This window comes from Perognathus longimembris, chromosome 5 (genome assembly GCF_023159225.1).
Source record: "Perognathus longimembris pacificus isolate PPM17 chromosome 5, ASM2315922v1, whole genome shotgun sequence".
Lineage (NCBI taxonomy): Eukaryota > Metazoa > Chordata > Mammalia > Rodentia > Heteromyidae > Perognathus > Perognathus longimembris.
Window position 1 is genome coordinate 8,539,756 of NC_063165.1, and position 22,447 is coordinate 8,562,202.

General features: G+C 41.2%; 1 protein-coding gene across 1 annotated transcript in view; it reads left to right on the forward strand.

The window, feature by feature from the left end:
* Positions 1-879: 879 nt before the first annotated feature.
* The window catches only part of Tiam1 (TIAM Rac1 associated GEF 1), a 264,074-nt gene continuing 242,506 nt past the window's right edge, over positions 880-22,447 (forward strand). The window contains exon 1 of the mRNA XM_048346332.1: positions 880-931. The gene's annotated coding sequence lies outside the window, so the exon portion shown is untranslated. The remainder of the gene's footprint in view (positions 932-22,447) is intronic.

Below are 22,447 nucleotides of genomic sequence, written 5' to 3' on the forward strand. Positions count from 1 at the left end.
TTGTCTTAGCTGGCACCAGAGGCTCACACCTGTAATCGTAGCCAATCAGAGGGCTAAGATCCGAGGATCACAGTTTGAAACCAGCTGGGGACAGGAAAGGCCCCGAGACTCTCATCTCCAGTATTTTAAACTACTCAGAAAAGGTTGGAAGTGGTACTGGTGTCTCAAGTGTTAAGAGTGTTAACCTTGAGCACAAAGAAGCTCGGGGACAGTGCCCAGGCCCTGAATGAAGCCCTGAACCAGCATGTGCGCACACACACACGAGAAGAAAGTTAGCCATCCTAATTTTTGTAAAGTGTCTGTATTATCTGAGAGAGAGAGAGAGAGAGAGAGAGGGGAGAGAGAGGAGAGAGGAGAGAGGAGAGATCTCATTATGTTGCTTTGGCTGGCCCTGAGCTGCTAGGTTTGAGCCATTTTCTGGTCTGAGCCTACTGAACACTTGGGATTACAGGGGATACCTTCATGCTTGGCCTCTTCTCTCTCTCTCTCTCTCTCTCTCTCTCTCTCTTTTTCTCTCCCTATCTATCTGTCTGTCTGTCTATCTATCTATTTATCTATCTTTGCATAGCATCCGGAGTTGGCGGGGGCATCCTGACTTGGGCATTACTGACTTGGGCAGAGTGGAATTAGGGCGAGATGCTGCCTTGGTGGGTACTAGCTGTCCTCTCTGTTCAGAGGCGGGGATTACTCCGCTCTGCTTGCTGTTCTAAGATGGTTTCTTTCCTCTGCTCATAGTCCTTGCCTCCAAATTGTTTTATCAATGCCTTCTCTGATCCCCTTTTGTAAATGATGTTCTTTTTTTCTTGCCTGTGGAATAAAATACCTAGGTTTTGTCAAAGCAACTGTCACCCTAAAAGTCTTTTTCTTTTTACATTTCTAGGTGGATGGCTGTATCTGATGTTGACATTGTCTGAAGCTTGATCTCTACATGGTAAGGAGACAGTCTCTTGAGTGTGTTTTTCTAGGGATATCATGGGTACATGGATAAATTTATTTTTATATTTACTTGTATGTCTTATATTTGCAAATCTGTCCCTGGTGTTTATTGTTTCTCATTCTGGTCCTTCTATGTCACATTATTCATGGCTACATTTGGAAATCAACAGGATCTAAACATCTGCAGCCATTTGTATGTATACCTGCACCAATGGCTCACACATGTAATCCTAGCTACTCAAGTTGAGATCAGAAAGATCACAGTTCAAGGCAGCCCAGGAAGAAAAGTCCTTGGGAAACCATTTTCAGTTAGCTAGCAAAAAGCTGGGCTTGAAGTGTGACTTGTAGTAGAGTACCAGCTGAGCAAGTAAGCCAAGTATGTATGAAGCCCTGAGTTCAAACCCAGTACACACACACACACACACACACACACACACACACACACACACACACACACACACAGAAATAGGAATATCTGTCATTTGTCAATGTTCCACTAGGAATCTAAGAAGGTTAAAGTTTCTCTTTGTTAAACACCAGCACAATGTTATTACCACATAAAATAAATATTTGTTTGTTACTATCACTGGATGTTTGTGTTCACATTTCTCTGATTGTCTCATAACTGCGTTTTCACAATTGCTTAAAAATACTTTAGGGTAAAACTAGGCACCAGTGGCTCATGCCTGGAATCCTAGCTACTTAGGAGGCTGAGCTCTGAGGATTGCATTTCGAAGCTAGACACCAGGCAAGAAAGTCTGTGAGACTTATCTTCAGTTAAGCACCAAAAATCTCTAAGTGGAGGTGTGACTCAAGTGGTAGACCACCAGCTTTGAGCAGAAAAAGCTCAAGAACAGTGTCCAGGCTCTGGGTTCAAACCTCAGGACTGGCACAAACAAATCCAGCTCCCCCCCCCCCCAAAGAAAAACCCTTCAGGACAATCAAAGGGTCTATACTGCATCCAGTATGATTATGTACAGTGTATGCATGTGTGAAAAGTGTCAGAATAAAACCCATTTAAAAAAACTACTCTGAAAGAAAACAACATTCATGGGTCACACCGGGCTGATTTGTTTTGTGTCGCATTTCCTGTTCTGGTTCCATCCTCCTCTTCTCCTTTGTAGTACATTTGGTCAGGTGGTTGGATCTACACTCTAATTCCCACAGAGTAGATTTTTCTTCCTTGGGTAGACCTTTGCCATGTTTCATTGTTCCCTAGATTTCCTATAAAGATTTGACCAGATTCAGGTTCACCTTAGGATTCTTAATATGCTTGACTTTGGGATAAAGATTTGGTAGAAACTCAGTAAATAAAAAATATCTCTTTAAGGTATATCTTCATTGTACTTAAGACTTATTTTTATACCATAAAAGAAAGGAATAAAGAGAAAGATGAAAGATGTAGAGTGAAAAGGAAGAGGTCAGAAATCTAAGCAAGTGTGTGTGTGTGTGTGTGTGTGTGTGCGTGTGCGTGTGCGTGTGTGTGTATTTATTTTATTGTAAAGGTCATGTACAGAGGAGTTACAGTTACATAAGTAAGGAAATGAATATATTTCTTGTCAAACAGTGTTACCCTCTTCTTTGTTTTCTCCCTCTTTCCATCCTCCACTACTTTGCCCCCCTGCAAGTTGTAAGGTTCATTTTCGACATAATATGAGTATTGTTGTTGCATTAGTTCACCCCTTGTCATTTGTCTCACCATTTCTGTGATTCTCCTTCCCTTCCCCAAATCAGATAAACTTATATACAAGAATAAGGGCACCAAAATAAAAAAAAAAACAGTGACAATGGGATAAACCATACAAAGAAACAAAAGAAAAACGAAACTGCAAACAGTACACTAAACACACACACACACACACACACACACACACACACACACACACACACACACAAAACCCTCTTGTTTCCATGTCTTGGCATTCATTTTGATTAGCATCATTTTATATGGTCATATGTACCTAGCTATTGAGCTACTGTGATCCTCTGCTAGGACTATCCTAGACATAGTCTAGTTACTACAATGAGGGAAACCATGGAGTCTATGTTTCTTTGGGTCTGGTTTATTTCACTTAATATGATTTTTTTCCAAGTCTTTCTCATTTTCTTACAAATGGGGTGATGTCATTCTTTCTGATGGAAGCATAGAATTCCATAGAGTACATTGTACTCCATGACTAATGTTGCTGGGTTGGTCTTGTCTCTAGATTCCCCTGCCTCAGCCTCTTGAGTAGCTAGGATTACCATTCCTAGCCTGTATGCATAAGCAGATGATGACAGAGGAGGATAAAGTGTACTGAAAACAAACAAACAAATGACGAGACAGGGAAATAAAAAGGAATAACCTGAAACACTCCAGGGCAGATCAGTATGAGGGAGATTAGTTTACCAATCAGGTTTTTTTTTTTTTTTTTTTTTACTTCAGTGCTTGAACTAAGGGCCTATGTGCTGTCCCTTAGCACTTGAGCAACAGCTCCATTTCTGCCTTTTTGTAGTTAACTGGGGGCAAGAGTCTCATGGACTTTCCTATCCAGGCTGGCTTTGAACCTTAATCTTTAGATCTCTGTCTCCTGAGTAGCTAAGATTATAGGTATGAGCCACCAATATCCCTTTAATATTTTATGCTAAGGATTAAAAAGAATGTGGGTTGTATTTTTCCCCTAAATACAACTTAGCTGATTCAAAGCATTTCCCCCACCCATTATATTATATGGCATATAATTAGGGATGATGTGAAATTCTTTTGTAAAAAAATAGATTTAAGGATATTTTTTCTTAGTTGCATCTTAATACAATAAAAACCCAGAGTGTAATTATTAATAATGATACAAGAATAAAAAAATGGTGACATTGCTTAGCAAAGATTCTGTTTCCTAATGCACTTGGATACAATTGGTATCATAATGTGTAATTAATCAGCTTTCTTTGAAGTGTGAGGGTAAAGTATGGGTCGAGAAGAGATTTTTAAGGAGCTGGTAATGCTTGAATTCTTAGGGTGGCACTTCCAAATTGTGCACACACTATATGGACCTGCTACCTGTCTTGGTTTCTTTGTTGATGAAGAGTTACAGAAGTTTTTTAGCTCAAGGCTGGCACTCTACCCTTTGAGCCATAACTTCTCTTCTGGCTTTTGGCTACTTAATAGGAAAGAAGAGTCTCACAGACTTTTTGGCCTGAGCTGGCTTTTTAAACCATCATCCCCTGATCTCCACCCTCTGAGTAGCTAGGATTACAGACATGAATTACCAGTCCCCCCCTGAACTACTGTTGTGCCAAGTTGCAAGACCACCACCAAAAAGACCACCGAGACTCAGACATTTCCGAAATGCAAAAGCAAGGCAAGGCTTTATTTAAGCGAGCTGCAACTCGGGCCTCGTCCTACCCACCGACACAGCGGAGGTTAGGAGGAAGCCCTGAGCTGTGATTACACAGGGCTTATAAAGGCAAAGAACAAGGTTACAACAATCAGGTGTGCAAGCAAGATTAGGACACAGGTACAAATCTGATTTGAACCCCCTAAAATGGGGTTCACGTGTCTGGCACTTCATTTCCCCCTTTTTCTTTTTGGTACCTTGGGAGCCAATCATGGCTCCATTCTGTCCATTTCAATGGCTTGCATGTCTAGGGGATGATATAGAGGTAAGGCATGGGCCAGTAGGGCCCAATGTAGTAACCAAAGGGCCTGTCACCATTTCTTACAAGAATAGTCTCTGTACCTCTGTTTTGCATGTCTCTAGTTTATCCTGCCTCATCTTCCCCAAAACAACTCTGGTCCCTTGATTTTAAAGGGGGGCTGATGGGTGAAGATCATCCATCTTCTGTAACTTCTTCAGGCTGACTCAGGGGCGTAGACCTTACCTAGCCAGGAACCTATAACCTTAGTCTACTTTACCAAGGGACTGCAGGATTACTGCAAACTGAAAATTAACTTTCAGCTATACAGACTTACCATTAGCTGTATAGTGTTTAGTATCCAAATGTAAGCAACAAAATAATACATAAACTTCTCAACTGTTCTCTAAGGGTCGGGTGGCTATACCCGTATTCCTGAGCAAGCCCAAAACTACCTAAAATAAGGGGGTCACCTCACTTTGGAGTGAGCTGCCAAAATAACATTAACACTAGCCAGGGTAGTAAGAAAAGAAGGCAAAAAGAAAATTATAACAATATTCAGTCTAACTTTCTTTTCTTGAGGCGAAGGCCAAGCGGCTGAGTTGGGTGCTTGGAGACCTCCCATGTTCCATCATGGTAGTTGTCATCCAGGGCAAAGGGGTCAGCTGGCCTGGAGTGGAAGCAATGAACCCAAGTGGCTATGCCGTCTAGGGTCCCTTCCACCGTGGTTCTAAGGAGTTCAGTCTCCTGGGTAGGATTTCTTTCAGGATCTTCTTAGCCACTACATTCGCAGTCTCATGCTTTGTTGGATAGACTTCAACCCATCCTGAAAAGGTGTCTACAAAAACTAGCAAATATTTGTAATTTCTGTGAAATCTACTTCCCAATACACGCCTGGCCTATTCCCACAGAGGCGAGCTCCTTTAGTAATCTGTTGATTGGGGGCATTGGCAAGCTGACAGGTCTTGCAATTTTTAACAATGTACCTTTGCAGGCCTTTAACAGATCTCAATAAGGACACAGTCTCAGGTCTACAAGCTTTCTTTACTAAACAGATGTATGAGCTTAAAATTCTCACTGCCAGTCAGGGCTTTGAGTAAATGCGGGGGGTGAGATTTTAATCTATCCTCTCATTTGACAAACTTACCCTTACTAACCACTATCACAGATGACTGGCAAATTCCTGCCCAGTAGACAGACATGGGCATTGGAAAGGCACGCTTATGAACTATTCTTCTAGGACTTCCCGGCTTTTACTTTTGAAAGGCCAACAGTAGTGACTCTAGGATCTGACACCGTCTCTGCCATCCAAGCAGTGGCTTACTGCCTCTGGATGCTCCATCACTTTTGTCCCAGGAGGAGTGACTTTCGACTTGGACTCAGGGCCTGAGTGCTGTCCCTCAGCTCTCCAGCTCAAGACTAGCACCGTACCACTTTTGAGCTCCACACCACTCTGTTCCCAGCACTCTGCTGGCTGATTAGAGACAAGTCTCTCACAGGGACCTTTCTTTGCCCGGGCTGGCTTCGAACCGCAGATTCAGATCAATGAGTCTTATAAGGGGTCACTTTACTCCAATTATAAGCAACAAGGTGGTCCACACAGAAGTAGTTTTTAAGCATGCTCTCTTACCTGGAACTTATTAAGGGTCAGTATTAGATCTTGACAAACTTGTAGGAATCACCTGTGCTTCTCTGTGGGCCTGCTGGAAACTGTTACAAAAAACCTACAAAGAAGCTGGAATGGCAATTAAACATTTTGGTATCCATAATTCTCCCTTTCTTACTTTGCAATAATTATTTAGGACAATTTTACTTCCAAACTTCTTATCTAGAAATGTATTCTTGATTTCCAAAGCCTTTTTAACACTAACATAACACTTTAGCTTTTATCTGCATCGGAAAAACTGAAGCTCACAGGCAATCTGAAACCAGGTGCCGCCCTTTGCTTATGGGCTGCTTGTTTCAAAAGAGCCTCTTTTTTTTTTTTTTTTCTTCAGTCCCAGTTACTGCATGGCATGAAGACCTTTGAATTTAAACTTAGTTTTGCATCATACTGCAGTCTTGAACATGTTCACACTCACACATGCACACACACATACATTTTCAAAAGATCTTAAAGCGCGCTGAATAAGCATCGGCCGTACATTTTAAGACAAAAACCTTTAACAAATGATTTTAGCATTCTCCAGCCTCATTTTCCAGGGCTTGATAGTTTTAGTAAAACATTTTTAGTCTTAGTAAAACATTTTAGCGCACCAAACAATTTTCTGCTTAAGAAGGCTGGGTGGGGGTCCCCCTAGAGTTCTTTTTTTGCGGACATTCTCACTGATTGACTGATTGTGGGCTGTCACCTGTCATCTTTCCAGTGAGCTAAAGTCAAGTCCAGGGGAGTGGAAGGAACGTTCCCCATCATCCGTTTGTCAGTCAGGCACAGTGCAAGAAAGAAACACACAAAAATAATCACAGGCACAAAGACCAGACAACACTTACAGACAGACTTAGGGAGCCGCAGCTTACAGGTTTGACTGTGTCTCTCCTGCCCCTGTGAGGAGGCAGACCACACAATCTCACTGTGCCTCTCCTGCCCCTGTGAGGGGGCAGACCACACAGTCTCACTGTGTCTCTCCTGCCCCTGTGAGGGGGCAGACCACACAGTCTTGAGGCTCTCTCTCTCCCGTTCCTGTGTAGGAGCGGGCCAGACAACCCCAAATATAGAGTGGACTAGATGGACACCCATTAGAAGGGCCTCTTGGTCCAGTCCTTCAGGTTCAGGGTGGTAGTGGGAAGCCTGAGCCCCCTGTGGAGGGCTTGAGGTGTCCCCCAAGTCCCCCAGGATTGCCCATACGAGCATGTCCACTCCGGCTTGTCCTTCACTACCTACAGGTTCAGATTCAAGCGGCTGGCCTAAACAGAAAACAAAACTACAAATCACACAGACACAGACACACAGAATGAACTGCCCTATTTTCTTACCTTCGGAGTCTGGGGTCTTGGGGGTCTCTGGGGCCATCCCGGACGAGCCCCCAAATGTTGTGCCAAGTTGCAAGACCACCACCAAAAAGACCACCGAGACTCCGACATTTACGAAATGCAAAAGCAAGGCAAGGCTTTATTTAAGCGAGCTGCAACTCGGGCCTCGTCCTACCCACCGACACAGTGGAGGTTAGGAGGAAGCCCGGAGCTGTGATTACATTACACAGGGCTTATAAAGGCAAAGAACAAGGTTACAACAATCAGGTGTGCAAGCAAGATTAGGACACAGGTACAAATCTGATTGGCTCAGGGTTTAATTCTAAAATGGGGTTCACGTCACTTCACTACCAATCCCTGGCCTGGAGACCAGGGCAGTAGATAATTATCTGAGTTCTATTTACTGATGCATGCTATCTTCATCATTGTTGTCATCTTGATCTTGTTAGAGATGAGGTGCTATGGTCCAAAATCAATTTTCCCAGTCATAGTGAATAATAGAACAATGGCTGTTCTGGGGGATTTTCTGTTTTGTTTTGTTTTGTTTTGTTTTTTAAATAATGGTTAGAGATGTAATTACAGATCTGCACACCTTCTTCCCCTTGACTGTCAACAGGATCTTGAATCAAAAGAGCCATTATTCTGTGATCATTGAAGATCTGCTAACAAAAAGTTTCTTAAAAAGATGCTCACTGGACACCACATGGAAAAATGAACTGGGCATGTTGTGGTTGGGGACAGGAGGGAAAAACCACGAGAGAGTGACATGATTCAAAAAGAATTGTCCTCATTACTCATACCTGTTTCATGTAACTGTAATACCTCTGTATATCAAATCTACAATAACAATTTAAAAAATGATTAGGGGAAGAGACAAAGGGAATCAGAGAAAGGAAAGGAGAGAGTGGGATGCCTTCAATGACACAGGCATTTGAGGGGGACTGGGTAGGGGGGTGTTTGGATAAGGGTAATGAAAATTAAATCAACCAAGTGTGATAATGGATTTTGTTTGGATCCTGGCTTGAGGATACCATAAGAAAGATCTAGAAGAGGGTGAGGTAGTTAGAATCAGTGACATTTAAAAACAAAAAGGTTAGTGATATTGGGGATGGTTGGGGGTTGCGCCTGTAAAAGTAGCAATAGGATTATATCGAGATAAAAGAGTCTTCTAAAATAATCTATTAACACCTTTATCGGTGATACTATGATGCTTGAGATTTTCTTGAAAGTGTAGTGAATGCAGTCAAACTGGATTGAATGGTTGAAGCTGGAAAGTGAACATAATCCAGCTGTACCCAGCAGAAAATGTTTCTGTAAGGCTGAGGTGGTGATTAATGCTTGTCATACCAGCACTTGAGAGGTAGAGGCAGGAGAACTGAGAGTTCAGAGTTAGCTTTGGAGCAAGCCTCTTAGAAAACAAAAGTATTCCCACAATAAAAGTTTTAAAAAATTGAAACCTGCTCAACTGCAATAAGTCATGAGCTTTTTTTTTTTTTTTTTTTTTTAGCATTAAAACAATAACAACTCGGTGAGAGTGGTTCACACCTGTAATCCTAGCTACTCAGTAGGCTGAGATCTGGAAGATTGTATTTGCAGAAAAGTCTGTGAGACTTCATTCCCAATTACCAGTGCAGAGCCAGGCCTCCAGCCTGGCTCAGATGGTGGGGCACCAGCTGACCAAGCAAGTTGAGCAAGTGTCAGGTCCTTAGTTCAAACCCTATCACCACAAGAAGGGCACAGTATGGTAAACTAGCCAACGTTTATCTCTATGAGAATCTCCCAAGCCTTGTTACTACTTCCTGATTTCCTTGGCAGAAACCCTTTTCCCTGAGTGACAATAGGGTGTGGGAAGAGGAGCCTGAGGAAGCTTGCTCTCACCAAGGTAGCATGGGCTGTGCCCCTTTCTGCACTGGGCTACTGGTCTCATCTAGCTTTGATCCTCTGGGCCAGCAGGGAATCACAGTGCTTCCAAGGAGTTGAAACCTGAGGTCTTCCTCCTTGAGCATCTCTCAGCCCTTTCATTGCCTTCCACAGGTGATCTCTGGACCAACATGTCCCCTGTGGCATTTGCCTGTGCTTCACATTCTGCTTCACTTAGGCTTGCAGCGTTCCTTCATGTTGAAGTTCTCAAGGTCGTTTGAACTGGATTACTTAGCCATGTGTATACTTGGCTAACTTCCTTATACTCTGTGTGTGTGTGTGTGTGTGTGTGTGTGTGTGTGTGTGTGTGTGTGTGTGTGTTTGCACCACACGTACATGTTTTTTGAAAGTGAGATTAGGTGAGTTATTTGAATTTTCAAAATCCATAATAAAATGATGTAGTAAATCAAACATGTGCCATTTGGTCAGTCAAGTCATTAAGCCTTCCTATCCCTGTGCCAGTTCTGCCTGTGGGCAGAGCAAGGCCTGATGGGTAGCCAGTGTCACTTTACTTGGGGCTGGATACTTATTTTATAGATATAGACATAGGTAGATCTCTCTGTCTCACTATTTTTTTCTCTCTGTCTCATGTACCTCTCTACCATAGCTATCCCGAGTGAGTCTCTTTCTTCTGAGATGCTCAGTTTGGCTTCATAGCTTGATTGGATTGATTAGTGTCTGAAGCCCACAGAACTGTGTTAATGGTCACTCACGTGGGGGAAGAGTCCCTTGTCCATCTGGTCTCTCCTCCTCATGTTGACACTGTTCATCCTTGGGGTTGTTTTTTTAAAAATTATTTTTAAATGTTCTTATGAAGTACTGTACGGAGGGGTTGCTTTCCACGTCCACTTCAGAAGCTCTGGCCACCCTACTCTCTTCTGATTAAATCATCTCTTTTTTTCAAATGAATAAAATTGATTTTTGGAACTTTAATGGTAGTGCAAATTCTTAATTTTTCTGTGGTTAGCTTTTGGCCTTAGGGAGGCTCTGTAGCACAACCCTCACATTTTGTATTCACAATGCATTTGTGGGCCAGCCCAGGGTGGTCCAGTTGCTTGTGTGTAGGATCTGTCGCTTGGCACAGGGTCTTCCTGTCCTGCTTTCTGTTTGTGGTGACTGAATCTCTCTTGCTGGCATATTGGATAGACTCTGGGCAGCAGAGTCCTCCCTTACCATCCACTGGGACATGTTTCCAGATCCCATGTGATTTCACAGGAAACCACTGATGCTACCAAACCTTACCTAGACTATGTTTTTTCCTACTCATACATACCTAAGTTAAACTTATAAATTAGGCTCAGTGGGATGAGAACAATAAGGATTTACCTTAGATCTTTGCAGTATGCTTAGTAATATGTTAAAATCTCAGTACATGCCCTTCCCCCCCTTTCCTAGTGAAGGATTTTCACCTTTTCAATTAAAGGAAGTACTTTATGGCTTCTCCTTGGAACATAAGGTTTGCCAGCATCTCTACTCTTAGGTTTTATGAAGTAAAATAAAAATCACCAGAATATAGCAGTGTGGAAAGTGACCATTGATTGGGTGGATAGCATATACAGTGTGGATACATTGGATGAGGGGTGATTCATGGCCCAGGCAGAACAGAGTAGGATGGCAAGATTTCATGATGCTACTCAGAAAAGCGAGCAATTTAAGACTTACAAATTATTTATTTCTGGAATTTTTCATTACATAGAAGACAATTATATGCATTGAATTATATATTATATCTAATGTTGTATGATATATATAATATGTATTATATAAATATATACTTAGTTTGTATACACAAATATACACTCAGACGTACATACACACACACATATAAAACTAGGGCTTGAACTCAGGTCTTGCTCTTTCTAGCAAGTGCTCTACCGTTGAGCCATGCCTCTGACCCAGATAGAGCATTCTAGTGCCTCTGCCTATACTGGTGTGTAGGCCAGGAGGCTTAAAAAAAAAATCTAGAACATTCGTATCTGTTTTCAATTGAGAGCAGCCAAAAGTTTCTTCTATTTTTTCTTTTTCTTTTTTTTTTCAGCAGAAATTTCAGCTACTAGTGAGGTTAGTTAAAACAACAACATAACAGTCACAAAAACAAAACCACAAAACCAGCCTCCCTAAAACCCAAACCAAAATTACAAGCAATAAAACCCCAATCTCTTTTTTGTCTTTCTTCTCCCTACTCCTATTCGTTTTCCTGAGTCAGAGAGGGCTGTTGGAATGGCATGGATATATTTCAACTCAGGCGGCAATGGATGGCAGTTTTAAATTCACCCTTAAATTTTATGAGAGAAAGTGGAATGGGCCACCTTATAAGTTGAATAGACCATGGGTGCCCCCGGGAGTTTCCAAGGCTGAGATTTTGGTCATATGGGCCGCAGGGGGCATCACCATTTGTAACCATAGCCAGAGTTCAATTCCATTATTTTTTAATTTGCTTTTTTTTTGGTGCTGGTCTTGGGGATTGAACTCAAGGCCTGTGTGCTGTCCCTGAGCTGCTTTAGCACTATACTGTACCACTTGAGCCACGCTCACCTGTAGATTAATGGAGATGAGAGTCTCACAGACTTTTCTGCCAGGACTGGCTTCAAACCACGATCCTCAGATTTCCTGAGTAGCTAGTACATAGAGCCCCTGTTGCCTAACTTCTTTTTATCATAATAGACAACATTCACAATGGCCAGAGGAGACTTAAAATCTCCTGGATTTACCAGATTATTTCCCACAGAGCTTCATATAAAAGAATCCTTTGGAGTGAATTGTTCCCTTTTCAACAAAACCAGGGGAAAGTAATATAAAATAACTATGTTTAAAGAACATTTGTGAGATTCTTTCAATAAACAGTGAGGCTTGTCATATCACTCAGCAGTGTTCAAGCCAACAGGGTAATAAATACTAATAAAAAAGTTCAGATTCTCCATTTTCTCAGAAAAGCAACAATAAGGTCTTATAGTTTAAGTACCTTGGTCAAAGTCAGAATTCAATATACAACAGATGCTTTTTGTCATAGGAGCTGTGGGCATGGGCAATGACCTCCCATATGGAGGTGACTTTCCAAAGAAACATTGCCTCTAGGATGCTGATCATAAAGTGGCCTGCAGCAAATACAGTAGCCTGGCTGGGGATGTGGCCTAGTGGCAAGAGTGCTCGCCTCATATACATGAAGCCCTGGGTTCAATCCCCCAGCACCACGTATGCAGAAAACGGCCAGAAGTGGTGCTGTGGCTCAGGTGGCGGAGTGTTAGCCTTGAGCAAAAAAAAGCCAGGGACAGTGCTCAGGCCTGAGTCCAAGGCCCAGGACTGGCAAAAAAAAAAAAAAAAAAAAATGCAGTAGTTATCTTTGCACATTTTTATTTCTTAGGAAATGTTGCTAATTTAAAAACAAATTTTTGTACTTAATTGTAGACTTACTGAACATATACATAGATATACATATATACACATATGTACATATATATGTTCATATCACATGCATATACATATACTGATATATCAGTATACATATAGCTATATAGAGATATACATGTATACTGATATGCATATAAACATACATATACTGATAAACATATTACATATGTATATCAGCATATAAGTATGTGCAATATATAAGTATTAATATAGGCAATGTATAAGTGTTATATAAAGTATGTATTTAATATATAAGTATATATAAGTGTTGAATATATACGAGTATATATGAAATGTATACCAGTATGTATAAGTATTATTATAGATGTTGCACATATATATATATTTACATGGATCATTATTTGCTCAGGTTTCTTTTGTTGTTGTTGGTACTAGAGCTTGAACTCAGAGCCTTGTGCTCTTGGTTTGGCTTTTTCACTTAAGTCTGTTGCGCAACCACTTGAGACACACCCCTACTTCTGGCTTTTTACTGGCTAATGAGAGATAAGAGTCTCAGACTTTACTTCCCCTCCTGGCTTTGAACTGCAATCCTCAGATCTCAGCCGCCTGGGTAGCTAGGATTACAGGCATGAGCTGCCAGGGCCTGGTTCATCTGGCTTTTTCATTCCAGCCTGGTCCTCTTATCACTTGACCCACACCTCTATTTATGAATTTTTGCTGGTTAATTGGAAATAAGATTCTCACAGTTTTGTCTGTCCTGGCTGTCTCCAAACTATGATCCTCAGATTCCAGCCTTCTGAGTAGCTAGGATTATTATATATACAGGCATGAGCCACCAGTGCATGGCTAGGAATGTGTAGAGGTTTTCAGTCAAGACTTAGTGATTTACATTTGAATCAGGAAGCTGTATCATGGCTGTTTTCTTGTATGGATTCAGGTTGAGTGGATTGTCGACAGCGAAAAAGCCAGAACAGATTTTAATTTTTCAAGTCTCCACTTCAGAGTGTATTAGAAATTGTTGGCTAACTGCTATTGCAATGTCCATGGGACAGCTTATCTTTAACACCCTTCATATAAACACTGGTCTTGCTTCTGGGAGCTACAGGGGTTAGAATTGATTTTTATGAAATTTTTCACTTAATGAAATCTCATCAATTTTTATCCTCCTGGCTATTTCACTATGAGACTGAGGATGAACGGTTTGGTGAGACTGTGGTTTTACTTTGGTTTCTTTCTGGCTTGTGGGAGGCTGTCTCCCATGAGGTCCAGCTTTTATGAAATATGTTCTAAATGACTTGAATGGGAGCCAGCTCCGTCTGATGTTTTCTATTATGTAACCAGTCAGATTTATGTTGCACACAATGAATTTTAAATCCCACTTTTCAGGGGATTTGCAAGAAGGCCTGGGATGCTCATAGCCTCCTAGAGAATGAAAACTTGGAAAGCCACAATAGTTCAGGGCTCATTATAGAAACCACAGCTATAAAATATGATTCTTTGGGTCCCTAATGAACATCAGAAGTGATATTTCAGAAGCTGAAAGAGATTTGGAACTGATGGACCACAGGAGTCTAGTATCTGGGGAGTTTGTTCCAGTGGTGGGTGGTGAGGGGTCAGGTGATTTCCTATGATGATATTGAAAGCGGCCTTTGATGGTTCAGTGGGGCTTCCTCAGGCAAATTTGCAAGGAAGGAAAGAGAGGCTTAGAGCAAGAATGTACCTAAAAGATGTGAACACTTAGCTGTATGTGCTTCAAGTTGTCCTTTGGTACTTAGTAAGGATTGCTTTCAAGACCCATCTTGGATATCAAAATCTGCATGTGTTCAGGTCTCTGGTATCAAATGGTATAGTCCATATATACCTTCTTTATTAGTTTTGTTTTTGTTGCCAGTCCTGGGGCGTGGACTCAGGACCTAAGCACTGTCCCTGGCTTCTTTTTGCTCAAGGCTAGCACTCTACCTCTTGAGCCACAGCGCCACTTCCAGCTTTTTTCTATATATGTGGTACTGAGGAATTGAACCCAGGGCTTCATGTATACGAGGCAAACACTTTACCACTAGGCCATATTCCCAGCCCATGTATACCTTCTTATATATAGAAAGTCACATCTACATTGTGTATAATTCCTAATACAATGTATACTGCTATGTAAATAGTTATGTTATGCTGCTTAGGAAATATGACAAGAAAAAGTACACATTTAGGACAGATATAATTGATTTCCCCCTTCCCCAAATAGTTTTTATCTGTATTGGTTAATTGTCAATATAGAGCCCATGGATATGGAAGATAGACTATACTTTTTAAAGATTATTATTTAAGAATGTGATGTTATGTTCATGATAGTTTTAAATTCCACCATGAGGATACATAGCAGAACGGCCTGTGTGCACAGTGGTAAAGAGTGTTTTAGGCTGTGGAGTAGCACTGAAGTAATTGCTAGTTGGGAAGAGATTCTTTCTCTCTTACAGTTTTATCAAACCTCGGGAGCTGGCCCTGAAATGTCTGTTCATTATTTCTTGTCTGTTTTGTGGTGGTGTAATTATTCCCACTGCCAGAAAGCACTGGGGAATAGGATAGGCCTGGCCATGTCCCACATAGAACTCCTCCTAACCCTTTCCTTTCCAACTTTCCTTCTCTTTGTTTTTTAGAGTTCAAGCAGGGGGATGAAAGAAGTACCTAGAGCTTCTACTTTTCAGGCCAGCATGTTCTCTTTACATTGTTCCAACTTGATATGTATCAGTTCACTGCAACTCTGGAGCAAACCTAATCAGTCATTGATGATTTCTTCCAGACCACAGATGTTTAGCAATCACCTGTAGCACCACCACGTCTTTCCTAAAGATCAGTGAACTTGTTAAAATGCAGAATTTTAGGGCCCTGTCTTTCACAAAGAATGCTTTCCTTCCTCAAACTTGAGTCACGCTCCTCTGAGCCCTTGTAAAATTTTTTAAATTTAATTTTATTATTAAGTAGTTGTACAAGGAGGTTGCAATCCCTTATGTCAAGTTATGAGTACAGTGCATTTTGATTGCTCTCACCCCTTCCATCATTCTCCGCTATTTCCCCCCTGCCATCCTTACCCTGGAGTTACATAATTCAGTGCACATTTAATGTCATGACTACTTTTGTCTGAGCCTTCTTTTTTGAATGGACTTTGATCTTGTTTGTGTCCTCTCTTTGGCCCTCCCACTTTAGTCTTCACAAGGACTCCTACCATATTAACCTCTACCCCAGTGGAAGAAGTGCCTTATCTTTCACCTTTGACCTAGAGATCCTTGGCCTGTCTTTACCAAGAATCCTATTAGGCTAGTTTAGCAAGAGTCTTCCAGCCCTTGATAGTTCATTGCAATAATTTGTTGTCCACTGGTCCTCATTCTGCTCTTTGACTACGAATTCTGTCTTACCCTTGTATTCAGAGTTGAGCGCCACCAATTCAACATGCCCATTTCTGTGTACAATGCATCTTGATCTGTTTCTCTCTTTCCACTGGTCTCTCCCTCCTGCCTTTCCCAGCCTCATTTATCCTCTCAGCCTTCACACCTCCATTTTCCCACATGTGCATTTGTATCACAGCTATATTAGCTTTCCTTAAGCTACAAAGGGCTACAAAGACCCATTTGAACTCGTAGAAAAAATGGTTTGAGCAAATTGCAGTTATAAGGGAAAAAACTAAATTGTACATACAGAGCCTTTCAATGACACTTTTATTTCTTTTTTTTTTGAGATTTATATTTCTTAATACTGTTTATTGCCAAGATACTGGCAAATACAGCATGCTTTCTAGGTTGACTATAGCTCTGATGTCAAACAATATTAGCTGACATTTCTTGAATACTTATGGTATATGGCTTCTTTTATTTTCTTTCTTCCTTCTCCCTTTGTTCCATTTTCCTTTCCATTTTTTCCTCTTTGCCCTGACTTTCTTTTGTACGGTGGCTTAAACTCGGGCTTCTCTCTGCACTTTCCTTATCTTTTTTCCTCAAGACTGGTTCTCTACCACTTGAGCCACACTTCCATTTTCAGCATTTTGCTGGATAATTGGAAGCTCAGATTTGTTTCTCTGGCTGGCTTTGAACTGGGATCCTCAGATCTCTGCCTCTTGTGAGATTTCAGGTGTGAGCCACAGTACTAGGCTCTCTTATTTTCTTTTGCTAGTCCTGGTGCTTTGACTCAGGACCTGAGCACACTGTCCATGGCTTCTTTTGTTTAAGGCTAGCACTCTGCCACTTGAGCCTTTTCTATGTATGCCGTGCTGAGGAATCGAACCCAGGGCTTCAGGTATACAAGGCAAGCACTTTTGCCACTAGGCCATATTCCCAGCCTTCTTATTTTCTTATTCCTTCATCCTAACAACAGTAGTAGGTATGAGTGCTGTTTTAACCAATGAAAGAAACTGCAGTATAGAGAAGTCAAGTAGCTACAAGGTTACAATGCTGGTGATCAACCCTATTGACCATCAGAAGCATAATCCAGACTTTTATTTGGTCTTAGTAGCCATTACATTCTTGGACATCCAGTGATTCTTTTTTTTCTTCTCACTTGTAGGGCTTGAACTCTGGGCCTGGGTGCTGTCCCTGAGCTCTTTAGCTCAAGGCTAGTGCTCTACTACTTGAGCCACAGCACCACTTCTGGTTTTCTGGTGCTTAATTGGAGATAAGAATCTCATGGACTTTCCTTCCCCGGGCTGGCTTTGAACTGTGATGTTTAGATCTCAACCTCCTGAGCAGCCAGGATTACAGGCATGAGCCACTGGTGCTGTCCCTTCTCCCTTTATGCATAGATTATATAACTCAGGAGAAAGTGCTTCTGTTTTCTTTTTTATAATTTTATTTGTTTGTTGCCAAGGCAACAAACATACGTAAGGCAGTGAGTACATTTCTTATCAAACTTGTTACCTCCTCCCTCATTTTTGTCCCAAGTGCTTCATTTTCTTTCATGATGATTATGGTTTCTGGGTTAACACTCAGGGCTGCCAGTGTTTTAGGATATGAATAATGTCAGCTCTGTTTCCTAGGTACCTTTATAGTGTACCACATGCTCAGATAGAATAGGGACCTTATATATACTAATGACTGGATCACTAGAGTTTCTTTTGGGGATCTTTTATAGGATCAATATTGGGTGTCTCTCTCTCTCTCTCTCTCTCTCTCTCTCTCTCTCGTTATACCAGCAGTCTTCCTCTTACCAGCTTACTCTTGAAAGCTAATGAAATAGCAATTTGCTTGCTATACTCTGGGTGTTGTTTGTCCTCACAAAGGTTCATGTACTGGGAGTCTGGTCCTTAGGGTTGAATTGGGGTCTCCAGAATATTTTGCCAGAGCTGGCCTTGCCTTGTGAGCCACTGTCTCTGCCTCCCGAGCAGCTGGGATTACAGATGTGAGCCATTGTCCCTGGTTTTCCCATCTTTTAAGCAGTATATTTACCAAGTCACTAATTACAGATGGTCCTGACTTTTAATGGTCTGATGTTAGCATTTCTTTTCACTTTATGATGGAAAAATGAATTCAGTAGAAACTATGCTTTGAATTTTGCATTTGACTCTTTTCCTACATAGCAACGTGTATTCAATCCTCTGACTTGATGCTGAGCATAGCAGGGAACAGACAACCATCATGGAGGAAACACCTGGTCCTCTGGTGTTGCTCAGCTCTGCCGGGCAATAGGTTAAGTACATTAAGTGCTTTTTAGACTTCACATATGTCCAATTTATGATGAGTTTGTTGGGATGTCACTCCATTGCAAGTTGAGGATCATGGGTAGTTAATTCAGTAGTTATTTATTGTGTACTTTCTTTGGGCCAGGCCAGGGATCATTTCTCTAGGAAGCTTTCCTCTCTGGAACATCACAGAGAACTGAGACGGACACCAGTGCCATCTCTGTCCTGCTGTATTGACTTCTCTCTGAAGAGACTTTCCATACAGCATCTCTGCATTTGGGACAGTGAGAATGGGTTGATGCTGCGAACTATCAACGGCTGAAAGTACCACCAAGGTTATACAACTTGTTAGAAAGTGGGGAAATTAGCCAGGTGCCAGTGGCTCATGCCTGTAATGCTAGCTACTCTGGAGGCTGAGATCTGAGGATCCAGGTTTGAGGCCAGCTCAGGCAGGAAAGTCTTATCTCCAGTTAGCTACCAAAGCACTAGAAGTAGAGCTGTGGTTCAAGTGATAGAGTGCTAATCTTGAGCATGGAAAAATAAATAAAAAAAGAAAGTGGGGAAATCGGACGTCGTCTTGATTGCATGTCTGAATTAAAACATGTTAACCATAGTTGTGAAGAAACCATAGTTTCTTAACCACAGTCCTCATAGTTGCAGAGTATGACATAGCAATGAGTGATTATCTGTCATTGGAAACAAGTGATTGTGTTGGATAAACTCTTATGTGTGTCCTTTTTTTTTTTTTTTTTTTGTCTTTGTGGGGCTTAACTCTGGGCCTGGGCGCTGTCCCTGAGCTCTTCCACTCAAAGCTAGCACGGTATCACTTTGAGCCACAGTGCCACTTCCGGTTTTCTGGTGGTTAATTGGAGATAAGAGTCTCACAGATTTCCTGCCTGGGCTGGCTTTGAACCATGATCCTCAGATCTCAGCCTCCTGAGTAGCTGGGATTACCAGCGTGAGCAACGGTGCCTAGCCTGCATGTTCTTTTAGATGGCAAGGTGGCAATCTGCTTTAGATTTGACTGTTTAGTTGTGAGGTGCTACAGAGTCCTGCCTGGGTCTCCTCCCTCTTTACTCATTGCTGGCAGTAAACACTCTGGGACATTCATGGGACTCATTCCCCTTTATTTTCTGTCTGTTAGGGACCACTGCCCATTGCTATCTGTTGTCCAAATGTCTGCAAGGCATTGTCTCATATATTTTCATCATTTATTTGTCTCTGGTGAGAGTATAAATCTGGCCCCTAGTATTGTGTCTTTGCTTGAAAGGTATTTTGTAATTCTTTATTAACCTTTAAAAATAGATATTAACCAGGTGTTGGTGGCTCATGCCTATAATTCTAGATACTCAGGGGGCTGAGATCTGAGTATCCAAGTTCAAAGCTAGTCTAGGCAGAAAAAGTCTGTGCGACTCTCCAGTTGACCATCAAAAAGACAGAAGTGGAGGGCTGATTCAAGTTGACAGAATGCTAGCCTTGAACAGAAAATGCCAAGTAATTTCAAGCCTCATTACTGGTGTGTGTGTGTGTGTGTGTGTGTGTGTGTGTGTGTGTGTGTGTGTGCGTGTGTGTGTACACAAGCACACAAAGTAAAACCATATATAAAAATTTTTAAATAAAGGTTAAGAAAACAAAACAAAATGGCTAAACATTTAGAAATGTGAAGCTTCAGTTACCTGGTAAATTCTAATATGTAGAGTAGCATATTCCTGACTCTTTGATCAGTACATCTGGTCTGTGTATGCACTCTTAAGTTGCGATGCTTCAGAATATAAGTCAATTATCACCTTCGTCTTAAAGCATAATTAAAATGTCTCTTTTCAGCCATCAGGGGACCATTGCTTTTTATATTTGCTGCCTCTTCTTCATATGTTCTGAGAAATCATTTTAAAAGAAAGGCTTCATTTTCCAAAGTTTCATAAGCACTAGCCTGTCTTCCGACTACCAGAATGAATTACAAAATGCAATTGCCCTTGAAGCATCAGTCCGATGACGCCATCCATTTGCAGAGGGTTTATTGCAAGTGGTGAAACTGACATATTTGTTTTCATTCTCCTAACACCCACTTTGCTCCATTTAATCATTTGAATGTTGTTAATTTGAGATCAAGACACATTTCAGAGGAGTTTGGCTTTGAAGAACAAGGTAAATTTGATTCTTATGCTGAGTTCCTAATGAGACCAATAACTATAATTAGTATTGTTTATCCTGGCAAACCCTTTCTTCTTCTTCTTCTTCTTCTTTTTTTTTTTTTTGTCTGTTGTGGGGCTTGAACTTCAGGGTCTGGACACTGTCCCTGCCTCTTTGTGCTCAAGGCTAGCCCTCTACCACTTGAGCCACAGTGTCACTTCCAGCTTTTTTGAATAGTTTATTGGAGATAAGAGTCTCATTGCGATTTTTCTGCTTGGGCTGGCTTCGAACCTCTATCCTCACATATCAGCCTCATGAATAGTTAGGATTGCAGGCGTGAGCCATTGGTGCCTGACTTAAGAGCCAAGATCAAGAAGACTAGCAAGAGATATAACAGCTCTGAAGAGCTGGGCTTCCAATCTCTCTAGCACTCAGTTGCTTCAGTTGCTTACTTACATGTCTTATTCTTAGATCTTAGCCTCTTGAGTAGCTAGGATTACAGGCATGAGCCACCTAGCTCTTTAATTTTAATTGGTGACTCTCAGATCTTAAACAAGGTGTATATTTTTTCATTTGTAACATCAACCCTATTGGTTTCAGACTTTGAACCTCACAAACTTCTTTTTCTTTCTACTCTGGTGAATTTTTTCCTTGATAATTTATACTAGAAAATGGGACACACCCACAATTTTCTGAAGACTAAGGTTAAGAAGCCGTGTTGGCATTCACTATGGAAAATACAATGTTGGGGACACTATCTCAGCTATGTAAAGGCTTTTGATGATATGGATTATTAAAGGACTTGAATGAGTTTATGATTCAGTTATTAGCTCGAATTCTTAGTTCATATTCTCTTTATAAATGGACTGTAGTTGGGTTTCTTTCCTTCCTTCAAAATCAGGGAACTAACTCTGACCTGATGTTAACATAAATCAAGCTTACATTTTTATAAACCATAAAATTCCAATATGGATGTTTTCTAACTCAACCTAAAATGAGCTGGAATTTATGGCTTGGGATCATTTGCTTAGTTCTCTTGAAAACAGAATGATTCCGTGGAGCCAAGGTCTGTGCAGGCGGCTTCTCTTTTGGGACAAAGAAATATGGTGGGGAATTGGCTCTTTCCTTGTGAGCTAGAGGTTTCCACAAGTACTCCCTGGACCCACATTGTGCCAGCCCCACATGGGAGCCTGTTAGAAATGTACAATCTCAGGCCGCGCTCTGACCCCCTACACCAGAACCTTCGTGTACACAGGGTGCCTGACTAGTATCATTCTAAGGTCTGAGAGGCTAGTGGATATAGTCTGCACTCAACAGTGGACATCTTCTGCTGCCCTGTGCTTCTTGTTAGGATTTGGTTTGGGGAAGAAGTCTGATGGCCTAATTGTTTTCTTCCTTCTTTTTATTATGTCACCATAATAATCCAGCATTGCTCATTTGCCAGATTCTCAGGTAGCTCAGCTTTTCCTAAGAGATATTTTTCTTAATGTCACTCTGTGTTTTTTAATTACATAGTAGTTCTTATAATGATAGAATCTACTTTATCTGTCTCTTCTTTTGCTCAACCTTTTGTTTTCCATTTTCAATTTTCTGTTTGCCGGGCTTACGTGTTTGCCTTACATGTCCATCTTTGCATCTCTTATGATACCCTTAGGTTAAAATTTTTAGGTACGTACTTACTGGGTAAACAATATAAATTTTTAAATGCTTCTACTGCACATTGTTGCTGAATCAGGGTCCAGAATAAATATTTTAAGCATTGTCATGTCAGTTTCCTGAATGTGCTGGCTCAGTAGTTTTCTTACAAGGATTGCCAATGATTTTAAGTTCAAGAAGGATCAAGGTGAATCT